Source organism: Salvelinus sp. IW2-2015, linkage group LG25 (assembly GCF_002910315.2).
Source record: "Salvelinus sp. IW2-2015 linkage group LG25, ASM291031v2, whole genome shotgun sequence".
NCBI classification, from domain to species: Eukaryota; Metazoa; Chordata; class Actinopteri; order Salmoniformes; family Salmonidae; genus Salvelinus; species Salvelinus sp. IW2-2015.
In genome coordinates this window covers 9,849,882-9,865,681 of record NC_036865.1, presented here as the reverse complement: position 1 = coordinate 9,865,681, position 15,800 = coordinate 9,849,882, and positions in this window count along the sequence as shown.

Here is a 15,800-nt window from a genome sequence, read left to right as displayed (position 1 = left end):
AGGCTTTCCTCAATTGGCCTAGACCAGGCTGCATGTAACTGGTTTAAAAATGACTTGACASATAGAACTCTATGTGTATCTACTGATGGTGTTTAATCAGGTTTTCTGGACATAACGAAAGGTGTCCCACAGGGGTCGATTCTGGGTCCTGTATTGATTACTGTTTACATTAACAATATTGTCTTGTCTTTAAAAAATTGTAACCTGCACTTGTATGCCGATGATACTGTTGTGTATGCTATTGCCCCACAGTTGGRCAGGCTCTACCTGAACTACAGTCTCCCTTCATTTTTTTTACAGAAAAACTTTATTGACCTGAATTTATTTTTGAATGCASGTAAAACTAAGTATATGTTGTTCTCTAGAGCACATAAAAATAACTCTGATTTAAGCATATGGTACTTTGGATGGTGTCCATATTGATTGTGTCATTGCTTACAAATATCTGGGCATCTGGAAAGATAAAAAGTTGTCGTTTCAAAAGCACATTGATAAGTTAGTTAAGAAGCTGAGAATAAAAATGTGCTTCTTCTATAGAAATAGTTAATTCCTCTCGCTAAGCAGTATAAAGCAGATTATTCAGTCAATGTTCTTACGGGTCCTAGACTGTAGCGACATCATCTATATGAACGCTGGTGCCACTTCATTAAAGCTGTTAGATGCAGTATATCATAGCGCACTGAGCTTTTATGAGCGACAAGTTTAGTACTCATCACTGAATTCTATACCAGAGAGTTAGTTGTCCCTCTTTGATGTCACTTGGGTTGATACATGTTTTCATTTATTAAGCTTGTTTACAAAAACTCCCACTGTAACTAACATCATTACTAACCCTTAGTAACCCTTAGGAGTGAATGTTATTTATAATAGGGTTACATGAGAAAATTGACTTTTGAAATGAAAATGGACGGCCCTTCCTTCAACATGGCCAGAAGGTTGTAGATTCGCAGAACTGTTCACGTTCCTGACCTGTTTTCTCTTGTTTTGTATGTCTTTATTGGTCAGGGCGTGGAGTGTTGTGGGCCAGTCTATGTTTTCTATTTCTATGTTGGGTTTTGTGTTCGGCCTGGTATGATTCTCAATATAGAGACAGGTGTGTATCTTTTCTCTGATTGAGAGTCATACTAAGGGCAGCCAGGGTTTCACGGGTTTTGTGGGTGTTTGGTTCCTGTGTTAGCGTTTGGGCCACAAGGACTGTTGCAGGTTAGTCACGTTTGTTGTTTGTTATTTGTAGTGTTTGTTGGTTTGCGCATTAAATCATGAATACCTCCTACTCCGCATCCTTGGTCCATCATGCTCCTCCTCGTCTGAGGAGGAGAACGACATTGACAAGCCCGTTACAGAAACACCCACCAACCAGGACCAAGCGGATTGGAGAAGAAGGCAGGAACAAAAGAGCAATGGAGAGAAGAGGAAGGACATGGGAGCAATTACTCAACCACGGAGAAGGACCCTGGCTAAAGGTGGGGAGAGGAATCGCCGCCTCGTGGCGAGGAGGGAAGGACAGGAGGCAGCAAGCCCAGGAGCAGCGCGTGTGGTATGAGGAGTGCACCAGCACATAAAGAGAGGCTAGGAAGCCCGAGAAGGCTCACCCAAAAATTTCTTGGGGGGGGAAAAGGGCAGTGTGGCGAAGACCGGGTTGGTTACCAGCCAACCCCGGGCTTACGTGGAGTGAATGAGGCGTCGTACTGGTCAGACACCGTTGTATGCAGGTTAAAGCGCACGGTTGTCGCCCAGTACGCGTGCTTAGCCAGTCGCGGCTATTCCACCTTTGCCGCACCCTGGAGGGCCTAGGTTGGGCATCGAGCCGGAGTGTGCATTAAAGCCGGCCCAACGTATCTGGCCTCCAGTACGTCTCCTCGGGCCGGCGTACATGGCACCAGCCTAAGGTGTATGTCCCCGGTTCGCCGCATAGCCCAGTGCGGCTATTACCACCTCGCCGCACGGACAGGGTACGGGGACCATTCAAACTGGTAAGGTTGGAGAGGCTCCGGTGCTCAAGAGCACGTTGTCCTCCCTTCACGTCCGGCATATCCGGCGCCACCTTCACCGCCCCAGCCCCAGATACCACCAGTGCCCTACACCACGCCACCAGGCTCAGTGCATCTCCAGAGAGCCCTGTTCCTCCTCCCCGCACTCCCCTGCAGGTGCGTGCCCTCCAGCCCGGTACCTCCAGTTCCGCACCACGCATCACCCATTGTGCGTCTCAGCCGGCCAGAGTCTGCCGTCTGCCCAGCCGGTGCCTGAACTGCCCGTCTGCCCAGCGGGTGCCTGAACTGGCCCGGCTGCCCAACGCGCTTCTGAGCCATCGTGTCTGCCCAGCGCCGTCGTAGCATCTGTCTGCCCAGCGCCGTCCTGAGCCATCCGTCTGCCAAGCGCCGTCTGAGCCATCCGTCCTGCCCCAAGCGCGTCGAAGCCATCGCGTCTGCCCAACGCCTCTGAGCCATCCGTCTGCCCAACGCCGTCTGAGTCACCGTCTGCCAACGCCGTCTAGCCATCCGTCTGCCAAGCGCGTCTAGCCATCCGTCTGCCAAGCGCCATCTAGCGCGGCATCCCGGTCCAACGAGGCCATTAGAGCCGCCCCTTCTGTCCCGGAAGCCGGTTGCAAGAAGCCGTCCCGTCGAAAGTCAGTGCCCGCGCGACTACGAGACGCGACCGTCAGTCAGGAGCGCGCCGAACGGCGTCCCGTCGTCAGAGCCGCACAGTAGACGCCAGCCAATCAGGAGCTCAGACCATAGACGCCACCGCGCACAAGCCTCAAGAACAGAAAACCGACCCGTCAGAACGTCCAACCAGCTACAGAAAGCCTGCCAGACGCATGAACCCATGTCAGGCCATCGTGCAAGAGCCGCCAGCCAGTCAGGAGATGCGCTGCTCAGAGGACGCCAGCATTTCGGAGGAGGCCGCCCAGACAACGACCAGACCAGCCCAGGACTGGCCAGAGACGCCCAAGCCACATCAGGACGCCAGGAGACGCCAGCCATATCCAGGAGCTGCCAGAAGACCCGACAGTCATGAGCTGCCCACAGTGCGAGGATAACTACAGGATTCAGCTTACCAGCCTCTAGCGTTTTACTAACCAAATCAAACTAGTTGTCACATGAGCTGCCCTACAGGTCATGAAAGCTCCCTACCTACCGTCCATCGAGACTGCTCACCACTCAGTCAGATCGAGACATGCCCTCAAGTCATAGCAGCTACACCTTGCTCATTATGAGTCTCACACATCTCAGTCATGAGTCATTTGCCCGTCCAGTCATGCAGCGCTGCGCACTCCGTCATAAAGCTGCACCCTACAAGGGCATCGAGTCTCATAGAACCACATACTAAGTGCAATGAGCCTGCCAGTCCCAACCCAACACTCACGCCCTGTACCGAGACTGCCCCCTATATCCCAGGAGCTGACCCACCCCTATACTCACGCGAGCTAGCCGCCACCATAGTGATCAGGAGCATGCCGCCCCTTATCCCGGATACATAGCCAGCCCCTCCTCTCCCGACGCTTGACAGCGCCCTGATCCGGACGACTGCCGCACCTCGGTCCCGGTGCTGCCCTCGCACCACATACTCCGATGCTGCCCCTACGATCTTAGGTGGGTTGAGTGTGGTAGCGTGATGGTCATGTTGGGGGGATACAGTGCTAAGCAGGCCACCGGGTGAGAGCCTGAGCTCCTTATGCGTGAGGTGCGTGCCGACACTCCGCCCAGAGCCCAGCACCCTGATAGCCGACCAGCTCTCCACTCCCGCTCCGTATCCCCCCCCCCTAAAGTTGCAGACTGCACCCACCCCAAACTCAACCCACCTAACCTCCCCTAAGATGCTTTGATTGCTGGTCGCCCGGGTCGCACCTTAAAAGGGGGGGTTGCCGTCAGCGTTCCCATGGAAACCTGTTTTCTCTTGTTTGTAATGCTTTATTGGTCAGGGCGTGAGTGTGGGTGGGCAGTCTATGTTTTCTATTTCTATGTGGGTTTTGTCTGTTCGGCCTGGTATGATTTCTCAATTACGAGACAGGGTTTGTATCGTTTGTCTCTGATTGGCAGTCATACTAAGCAAGCCAGGGTTTCACTGCGTGTGTTGTGGGTGTTTGTTTCCTGTGTTTAGCGTTTGGGCCACACAGGATGTTGCAGTTAGTCACGTTTGTTGTTTTGTTTTATTTGTAGTGATTTGTTGGCCTTTGCCATTTAAAATCATGAAATAACCTCCTACTCCGCAATCTTGTCCATCCAGCTCCTCCTCGGTCTGAGGAGGAAACGACATTGACAAGCCGTTACAAGACACATGAAGAATAACGTTTCATTTATAGTAAAAGCATTGCGTGAATCTATTATTGTATTTGCCTGTCCAACTTTTGATTGTTGCGTTTCATAAATATTTCATGCAATGWTTTTTAATAGCACACAAATGTAGAAATGACTAGCTAAGAATGAACAGATAGACTAATGTGTTCATCATATCATATTTCAAATCTGTGTGTCTTGTTTGCAATGAAACTGTCCCTGTTTGCAAATAATTAAATCTGAGAAGTCATTAGCATGGTACTGTCACGACTTCCGCCGAAGTTGGTGCTTCTCCTTGTTCGGGCGACGTTCGGCGGTCGACGTCACCGGCTTTCTAGCTGCCACTGATCTACATTTCTTTTTCTATGTTGTTCTGTCTTGATTGTACACACCTGGTTCCCATTACTTTATAATTTATTCCCTATTTAACCCTCTGGTTCCCACATGGTTTTGTGCGTGTTTGTTCTTTGTTTAGTGTTCAAGACTTCTGTGAGCTGGTGTGTTTTTCCCTGCGTGGAAATCATTGTTGTTTCTTTTCGAATAAAGTACATATTTTACTCAGTTATGTGTCCTGCGCCTGACTCCATCCTAACCGCTGCACACTGACACTTGACAGGTACTTACTTTCAAAAGTTATCCCTACCTTTCCACCCCAGACATACAGTGCATTCAGAAAGTGTTCAGACCCCTTCCCTTTTGCCACTTTTTTACGTTACAGCCTTATTCTAAAATTGATTAAATAAAACATTTTCCTCATCAATCTACACACAATATTCCATAATGACAAAGTGAAAACAGGCTTTTAGATTATTTAGCAAATGTAAATTAAAAACTGATACCTTTTGTATTCAGACCTTGCTGCGAGACTCAATATTGAGTTCAAGTGCATCCTGTTTCTATTGATCATCCTTGAGATGTTTTCTACAACTTGTTTGGAGTCCATCTGTGGTAATTCATTGTTTGGAAAGGTACACACCTATCTATATTATGTCTCAGAGTTGACAGTGAAGTCAGAGCAAAAACCAAGCCATGAGGTTGAAGGAATTGTCTGTAGAGCTCCGAGACAGGATTGTGTCGAGGCACAGACTTGGGGAACGGTACCAAAATATTTCTGCAGCATTGAAGGTCCCAAACGAGCAATCGGGGGAGAAGGGCCTTGGTCACGGAGATGACCAAGAACCGATGGTCACTCTGACAGAGCTCCAGAGTTCCTCCGTGGAGATGGAAGAACCTTCCAGAACGTTCCAGAAGGACAATCATCTCTGCAGCACTCCACCAATCAGGTCTTTATGATAGAGTGGCCAGATGGAAGTCACTCCTCAGTAAAAGGCACATGACAGCCCGCTTGGAGTTTGCCAGAAGGTACCTAAAGGACTCTTAGACCATGAGAAACAAGACTCTCTTGTCTGATGAAACCAAGATTGAACTATTTGGCCTGAAATGCCAAGCAACACATCTGAGTAAACCTGGCACCATCCCTACGTGAAGCATGGTTGTGGCAGCGTCAGGCTGTGGGGATGTTTTTTCAGCTGCAGGGACCGGAGACTAGTCAGGATCGAGGGAAAGATGAACGGAGCAAAGTACAGAGAGATCCTTGATGAAAACCTGCTCCAGAGTGCACAGGACCTCAGACTGTGGTGAAGGTTCACCTTCCAACAGGAAGACAACCCTAAGCACACAGCCAAGACAATGCAGGAGCGGCTCGGACAAGTCTCTGAACGTCCTTGAGTGGCCCAACCAGAGCCGGACTTAAACCCGTTCGAACATCTCTGGAGAGACCTGAAAATAGCTGAGTAGCAACGCTCCCCTCCAACCTGATAAGAGCTTGAGAGGATCTGTAGAGAAGAATGGGAGAAACTCCCCAAATAAAGGTGTGCCAAGCTTATTAGCATCATACCCAAGTAGACTCCAGCTTCATCGCTGCCAAAGGTGCTTAAGAAAGTACTGAGTAAAGGTCTGAATACTTTTTATTTTATACATTTGCGGTTTTTGCTTTGTTATTATGGGTATTGTGTGAAGATGATGAGGATTTGTTTTTTAAACCATTTTAGAATAAGCTGTAACGTAACAAAATGTGGAAACGTCAAGGGGTCTGAATACTTTCGAATGCACTGTATTAGGCCAACCGATGCAGCTTTAACTGCTGGCTACTCCTTCCATGGCTTAACCCAACATGGGTCACAAGTGTTTCCCTAAAAGCTGTTTGGGTTTAAACATATTCTATTGTACAGAAAGTGAATAGCTTAATCAATTGATCAAGACAGAATTAGATTAAATCCCAGCTCTATTTTTTGTCTCCTCGGCTATAGAAGGTTGTAGCTCAGCCTCTGACTGTCAAAGAAATGAAACAATGATATCCCCATATGCATTTGAGGTCAGGTCTTTCCCGGGTATTTTACAGTTTGTTTCAGGCATAAAGTATCGCGGACCAAAGGGCTGTTATATTATTTTATTTTATTCAAAATCTTAATGTTTGATGTGTTGGTGCCCTAGTGTAATTCAGAAAGCTGATTGAGACCTTATTGCTGATGAATGTGTTTGTTTTATGACCATGTTTACTTTCTGCTTGCATTTTGCATTGTATTCTGATATGTGTATTTTTGTAATTTCTGTAATTCAGGGCTCATCTGTAAAAGAGACATTGGTCTCAGTATGAGTCCCTGATAAAAAAAGAAGGGTTAATTAAGCAATAAGAGACTAGGGGGTGTGGTATATGGGCAATATACCACGGCTAAAGGCTGTTCATATGCACAACGCAACACGGAGTGACTGGACACAGCCCTTAGCGCGCGTATATTGGCCATATATCAAGATACTGAGACAACAAATCAGGAAGAGAACAGCAGTGGCATAAGAGACTGTCCTGATGCAGAGGCAACGAGATCAGGGAGGGAAAAGCAGTGGCATAAGAGACTGTCCTGATGCAGAGACAACGAGATCAGGAAGGAATAGCAGTGGCATAAGAGACTGTCCTGTGCAGACACAACAAGATCAGGAAGAGAACAAGCAGTGGCATAAGAGACTTGTCCTGGTGCAGACACAACAAGATCAGGAAGAGAACAGCAGTGTCATAAGAGACTGTCCTGGTGCAGAGACAATGAGATCAGGAAGAGAACAGCAGTGTCATAAGGAACTGTCCTGGTGCAGAGACAAGAGAACAGGAAGAGAACAGCAGTGTCATAAGAGACTGTCCTGGTGCAGAGACAACGAGATCAGGAAAGAGAACAGCAGTGTCATAAGAGACTGTCCTGGTGCAGAGACAACGAGATCAGGAAGAGAACAGCAGGGCATAAGAGACTGTCCTGATGCAGACACAACAAGATCAGGAAGAAGAACAGCAGTGCAATAGAGACTGTCCTGATGCAGAGACAACGAGATCAGGAAGAGAACAGCAGTGGCATAAGAGACTGTCCTGATGCAGAGACAACGAATCAGGAGGGAACAGCAGTGCATAAGAGACTGTCCTGAGCAGAGACAACAAGATCAGGAAGAGAACAGCAGTGCATAAAGAGACTGTCCTGATGCAGAGACAACGAGATCAGGAGAGAAACAGCAGTGTCATAAAGACTGTCTGATGCAGAGACAACAAGATCAGGAAGAGAACAGCAGTGGCATAAGAGACTGTCCTGATGCAGAGACAACAAGATCAGGAAGAGAACAGCAGTGGCATAAGAGACTGTCCTGATGCAGAGACAACGAGATCAGGAAGAGAACAGCAGTGCATAAGAGGACTGGTCCTGATGCAGAGACAACGAGATCAGGAAGGAACAGCAGTGGCATAAGAGACTGTCCTGATGCAGAGACAACAAGATCAGGAAGAGAACAGCAGTGTCATAAGAGACTGTCCTTGCAGAGACAACAGATCAGAAGAGAAGCTGTGTCATAAGAGACTGTCCTGATGCAGAGACAACAAGATCAGGAAGAGAACAACAGTGGCATAAGAGACTGTCCTGATGCAGAGACAACGAGATCAGGAAGGGAACAGCAAGTCATAAGAGACTGTCCTGATGCAGAGACAACAAGATCAGGAAGAGAACAGCAGTGTCATAAGAGACTGTCCTGTGCAGAGACAACAAGATCAGGAAGAGAACAGCTGTGTCATAAGAGACTGTCCTGATGCAGAGACAGACGAGATCAGGAAGAGAACACAGCAGTGCATAAGAGACTGTCCTGTGCAGAGACAACGAGATCAGGAAGAGAACAGCAGTGTATAAGAGACTGTCCTGATGCAGAGACAACAAGATCAGGAAGAGAACAGCAGTGTCATAAGAGACTGTCTGATGCAGAGACAACGAGATCAGGAAGAGAACAGCAGTGTCATAAGAGACTGTCCTGATGCAGACACAACAAGATCAGGAAGAGAACAGCAGTGTCATAAGAGACTGTCCTGATGCAGAGACAACGAGATCAGGAAGAGAACAGAAATAAAGTTATGTGTGGAGCCTCCTGAGTGGCGCAGAGGTCTAAGGCCACACACGCTGTGATCTTTTGAGGATGGCCACCTGTTATTGGTGATGATTACAGACAGGAGCTGGTTTTAACAGATGCAAGCACAGCCCCTTTTTCAATCCATCATCAAGCCATCCAATGGAATTAAACGTTGCTGTGCTTACAGAACACATGCAATTAATTACAAAACCAAAAACCGAGAAACCCTTAGAATGTTAAGATGTGAAAGGACGATAACAATTAAATAAACCAGCAGAAATCTGGATCAGGATAAAAGCTCTGAAGGGCTAAGAATCTAAAAACCTTAATCTGAACATATTATTCATCTCCCCAAATCAATGCATCCTCTTCTTGATATAATTATAATCCATGTTGGAAATAAATTAAATATGACATAGTTTGCTCAAGTGAGCAGCGGCTTATACGAGTTCACCCCATGCCAAACTCCCGCCCGCACACACACGCACACGCACACACACACGCACACGCACACACACACACACACACACACACACACACTTTTGTAGATATTGGATGAGCACTAAACCTTAACACTGTTAAGCACAATTTTTATTATCATACAATCAAAACCGATGTTGACACTTTGTATACCCTTTGTAAATCTGCACAAGCTTAGCAATCATTGTAGATTAATCATTGTTTCATTATGATTTTACAGAAGATTATACTGTACTTGAATGGAAATGAATAAAAAATGGATTAAACAATTCATTTTGCACTCGATTAATGTGCACAGTAAGGGGATGGGGAGTGTGGATGTGTGTGTGTATGTGTATGTGCACGCTTGCTTGCATATGTGTGTTATGTGCAACCCAGTGTGCTTTAAGTGAGGTTGGCACAACTATAACATCTGCTTCGTCTTAAGATCCTGCTCTTATCATGTCCAGATTCTAAGTGGCCAYGTTTCCTGGAGATAAAGATTGCTGSAAGTGTAGTCTCGGGGACTACAAGATTGGCACACCTGTATTTGGGGAGTTTCTCCCATTCTTCTCCGCAGATCCTCTCAAGCTTTGTCAGGTTGGATGGGGAGTGTTGCAGCACAGCTATTCTCAGGTATCTCKAGAGTTGTTCGATCAAGGACGTTCAGAGACTTGTCCCAAAGCCACTCCTGCATTGTCTTGGCTGTGTGCTTAGGGTCGTTGTCCTATTGGAAGGTGAACCTTCGCCCCCAGTCTGAGGTCCTGAGCACTCTGGAGCAGGTTTTCATCAAGGATCTCTCTGTACTTTGCGCCGTTCATCTTTGCCTCGATCCTGACTAGTCTCCCAGTCCCTGCCGCTGAAAAACATCCCCACGGCATGATGCTGCCACAACCATGCTTCACCGTAGGGATGGTGCCAGGTTTCCTCGAGACGTGACGCTTGGCATTCAGGCCAAAGAGATCAGTCTTGGTTTCATCAGACCAGAGAATTTTGTTTCTCATTGTCTGAGAGTCTTTAGGTGCCTTCTGGCAAACTCCAAGCAGGCTGTCATGTGCCTTTCACCAAGGAGTGGCTTCTGTCTGGCCACTCTACCATAAAGGCCTGATTGGMGGAGTGCTGCAGAGATGGCTGTCCTTCTGGAAGGTTCTTCCATCTCCACGGAGGAACTCTGGAGCTCTGTCAGAGTGAACATTGGGATCTTGGTCACCTCCCTGACCAAGGCCCTTCTCCCCCGATTGCTCAGTTTGGCCGGGCGGCCAGCTCTAAGAAGCTGTTGGTGGTTCCAAACTTCTTCCATTTAAGAATGATGGCGGCCACTGTGAGACTGTCCTGATGCAGACACAACAGGATCAGGAAGAGAACAGCAGCGGCATAAGAGACTGTCCTGATGCAGACACAACAGGATCAGGAAGAGAACAGCAGCGGCATAAGAGACTGTCCTGATGCAGAGACAACGAGATCAGGAAGGGAACAGCCAGTGCATAAGAGACTGTCCTGATGCAGAGACAACGAGATCAGAAGAGAACAGCAGTGGCATAAGAGACTGTCCTGATGCAGACACACAGATCAGGAAGAAGAACAGCAGTGGCATAAGAGACTGTCCTGATGCAGAGAACAACGAGATCAGAAGAGAACAGCAGTGCATAAGAGACTGTCCTGATGCAGACAGCAAACAAGAGCAGGAACAGAACACAAGTGGCATAAGAGACTGTCCTGATGCAGACACAACAAGATCAGGAAAGAACAGCAGTGCATAAGAGAACTGTCCTGATGCAGACACCAACAAGAATCAGAACAGAAACAGCAGTGGCATAAGAGACTGTCCTGATGCAGACACAACAAGATCAGGAACAGAACAGCAGTGGCATAAGAGACTGTCCTGATGCAGAGACAGCGAGATCAGGAAGGGAATAGCAGGAGGTCCCTCACATTGGCTGATGAGGGAATAAGTAGCTCTCTCCATTGCTATGTTACGACAGTGGTGTCTCATGTTCTTGGTGATTACGAATCCTGAAGAACGTTAATAGAGAGTCTGAAACATCTGGACTCGGTCCATTCCATCTGCTTGCACAACACATGTTCATCAAGTATGCACCATGCAGTCACACCCCATCCATCRATGCRCCACCCCAGAGAGGATTTGTCCATCTGCCCAGTATGCCTTGTGTAGAGTACCATGGGTCGGTAAGGAAGAAGACTGTTCGTGATCAAGAGTTTAACTCTGAGGAATCTTGGCTCCTATCTGATGACCTCATGTGAAAACATCCGCATACCATTTTCAAACTATGATGCTGACCTGAACCGTATTGTGCTGGCTTGGATATTTTCTTTTTACATTGTCCTTTCCAGCACAGTACGAGCAACTAGTGCTCAAATGTGTAACCAGATTGAATGTGTAACCAGATTGAATGTGTAACCAGATTGAATGTGTAACCAGATTGAATGTGTAACCAGGCCAGTGAAGTAGCCTACGGCTCAGCACGGCTCAGTGTGGTAATAGTTATTCTGAACAATAGTTTGTTTTGGTCCAATCTGGCCTTTTTTGGTGAAATGACATAATTTGTGTTATGGAAGGTGTCTCAGTTTTCAGATTGCATCATTCATTTTAGAGTATTACCTAGAATAGAGAAATTGAAGGATTTCCTTTTAAAATGTACAGCCATCTTTAAACTTCACATAGGCCTACCAATGAAAAATGGGCCTCATGAACATTATACATTGATCTTACTGTTATATATCACACATAATATGATTTTACATACTATCATATATTATATTAGACGTATGATCTTACGCTGTGGGCAGGCAGTTTGCGGGTTGCCCAACTTCATTAAAGTGACAATTTGCAGTTTAAAAAATAACAAAGTGATACTCTGCCACTTTTTTGGTYAAACGCMGAGGGATGGGGRTAGATAAATGTAGCAATTCTCAAATTCATAAACAGAGCTATGGGTGCAATGACTGACCATGCAGGATATAAAAATGATAGTTTTGACCATGTTTTGAGGCTATACATTGCTTACATTGCTTACAAACATTGGAGTCAGACAAGCTTATATTTTGGGTTCTGATGAGGTACAACAGCTGAATTAAGAGCATGAGACATCCAGAAGCTATATACTTCAAGAATCAATGGGTATAAATCATTAAGCCACAAATAAAATAAATCACATCAACCATAAAATCAATTGAGATTTAAAGTTTTTTTTTCTTATTTTCTAGGTTTAGTGAGCATTTGGTTGGGGCATGGATGGGGCATTAAAATGACCCCTGTCAACACTTAAGAGTGCTCTCACAGAGTTTCTCAACTAAATGCATACTAAACCATCTTTGGTGCTCGGATTCCTTAGTGGCRGGATCCTATTAAGATGTAGGGCACGTGGCCCATCTATTAGTCAAACAAGCCCCATGTTCCAGGGTTAGCCAGAGAAAATTAGAGCAAAAAGCGATGTGCTCTTTAAGAGATTAATAATCTTGGTGGTGGAGAATCGCCTGGAAATATTATCTGSWAAATAATGAGCAGAGAAACATTTACTATGATTATTATTATMWWTTTTTTATGATTTAACCTTTAGTTTCATCCCAGATAATCCCATTTGATGACACCATGAAACSCAGCCTTGTAATCTGTCCCTTAAAATAATGTTTTTTRCTCCCTCCACTCAATTCACTGCAAGCACTCTTTTAAGAGTAAAAGGGTGTTTTTTTTCTGCCTATTTTAAGGGAATTATTTCCATCAAATTAGAGAGGATGTTGTGTTTATCTAATTTTCCTCAATATACCCACACATTAACCCATTAAATATCCTGCTATATGGGTTTAGAAACGGCTGAAACAAATTGAATACCACGCCTGGTAGCCTACTAATGCTGGCGCTGGTGTATGAGTCTGGGTAAACGGGCCTGTATAGAGTCTTCGTTATTGTCAATGCAGTAAGCCTAATAATTGTTACTGCATGCCCTCTAGTCTAATGCATTGACTCGTTGAGGAGATTAATGATGGTAATGGTGATGATTTATTCAATTTATATTTGATTTTAAGGGATGAGTGATAATTCATGTTACTTACCTCTTATAATTGACATTGAAAACACTTATCTGATGTTAACTGTGGATTATCCTGAATAATCTTTTACTATTTTATATAATTTTAAATTCGGATAGTTCAATGTTAGGATGGTCCACTTATTATGTCCAATAACTGAGCCTATCATGTTAGAGTCCCACGATTTCCCATAAACTATTAGCTATTTACGACCATATCGCTCTAAACCCGTGTGAAAAACACACCACATGCTCTTTGATGGATATGTCCTAAAAGCATATTTCACATGGCTCTGTATTCAAGTGTAGATTAAACTAATTTAATTCATTTGGTTAAGAATATTTCTCTAATTTCTTTTTAAATCAGAGACCGACTCCATACCACCTCCTTAAATGAAAAGTCACTGGGCAGACCAGGATGATCTAACTTTATTAAACCAGCACCATTTGCCAGACTAACCTGTTCTCGTTATTCCCTTATTATGCACTTTTCTCTCTATGAGTATTCTGACCTTGAATTTAAGCAGGGCCAGTGCCAGCAATGTATGCGTTTGGGGGTGGAGATCAAATAAATGGAGGTGTYGTGGAGGTGTGTCTACAGATATGGACTATTCTGACCTTGACTTAATTCCCTAATATTTCCACCACCTTTACATAAACAGGAAACCATGAATAAGGTCGAGCGAACCGGCCGGTTCCAYGTGGAAAAAGCATCTACTGTATTTTTTCCTGTAMAAATAACAGCATTCTCCATGCAATGTTATTTATAAATTGATAAGAGCTATTGATAAGAGTTAGGTAACTGAGTAATCCGTTTGGATAAGGGGATTGTAAGTATAGGTTATGACAATTGTTTTAGATCTATTTTACCTGATGATTGCTGGAGGTGAATGTGAACGAGTCATATGGCAGGAAAACGACCCTAAGTAATAACCACATATATTTAACTGCCAATTTAGTGTTCATTCCTTTCCCTACATTCATTGCATTCCATTAAGACTATATAATTGGATTTAGCTAACTTTATTTATTTACTCTGTAAACGCTGTCACATCCATGTGGTTGCTCAAACCGTTACTTTGAATTTGACTAGCACTAGCCATCACACGATCAGTATGGGCAATTAGSGTATATTTTTATTATATCATACTATTATATACAATTCTCCATATTATAATTATATTGTAGTCTACACTACTTCCAACCTTACCATTGATGYCCAGAATGTGGCAACTTTCAGAATGAATCAAACCACTTTTTTCAGAGTGTGAGTAAAGGCTCTATTAGGATTCACGATTATTCCCTAAACATAAATAATGACTAAAATATTTTTTTATTTAACTAGGCAAATCAGTTAAGAACAAATCATTATTTACAATGACGSCCTACCCCGGCCAAACRCTGAATGACTGGGCCAATTGTGCGCCGCCCTACGGGACTCCCAATCACAGCCGGATGTGATGCATCCTGGATTCGAACCAGTGATTWCAGTGATACTTCTTGCACTGAGATGCCGTGCCTTAGACCGCTCCGCCACACGTGAGTGTTTTTTTWATCTACCCATGGGTTRTGAAACAGACAAATATGAACATGTTTTCATGGCTATCTTTATATATTCTGAACGCATTCTCTATAGTCTACATTCAAGTATTGTGCCGATCAAATTCAAATGAAAGGTACACCATTTTAAAGGGGTTGCTTGAGAGAAATTAACAGTAAAACGAATTGAACAAAAACTCCCTGATCAAATTGGTAGGCGACCCAGTGGGTGTTTTCTGGGGTTTAATTACATTACATTCAGTATGCAAAGGAACCACACCAAACCTCATTTTGCGCCTCCATAAGGTACATCTGAATACAAACTACTGAGAAGTGTGTAGGAATGGCGTTTGTATGGCGTCAATTTCCTTCGTCATTATCGCCCCTAGGAGTAGAGCAGATGCATATGTAGAGAATCCCGCACATGCGCAGAAGCGTCGGGGTCTTAAGAGGTCATGAATAAAGGTCCATGAAAAGTACAAAGTACCTGCAGGCAGCAACACACCCCCTCCGCTCAATCCCTTGGGATTACCATCATTTGGTTTTAATGTCCAGATTTACTTTTACACAAGGAGCTTCATTTTCTCCCGAGACCTCGTTATTAACTTTATCTAMCCTACAGAATAAAGCTGATTCTGCGTCTACGTCAAATCAATTACGGGTTTATCCTAATATCTGTTTCGACAGGAAATTTGGTGAAGGGTCGGATTACGAACTCTAATTACACCGGGAGATTTTCTCCACGTTAGTTTGCTGTGGTCTAGTGAAAGTGTATTTAGAGGGACATGTGTCATCCACGTCATTATGATGAATATGAAATACTATTAAGATCAGCGCCTCGTTTGCTGCTGGCAATAGGGCAACCACACACATACATTTCTGACAATTTATGGGCTAGATCAATAAAGACCCTGAGAGCAAATTATTTTAGGCTATACTGCAAGGGACAAATACAGTTGCGGACCAATAGACACCCTTGTACTTTTCGTAAATAATTCCCTATTTCTTCTCAAATAAATTGAAATAGAAAAAAACGTTGGTCTACATACCT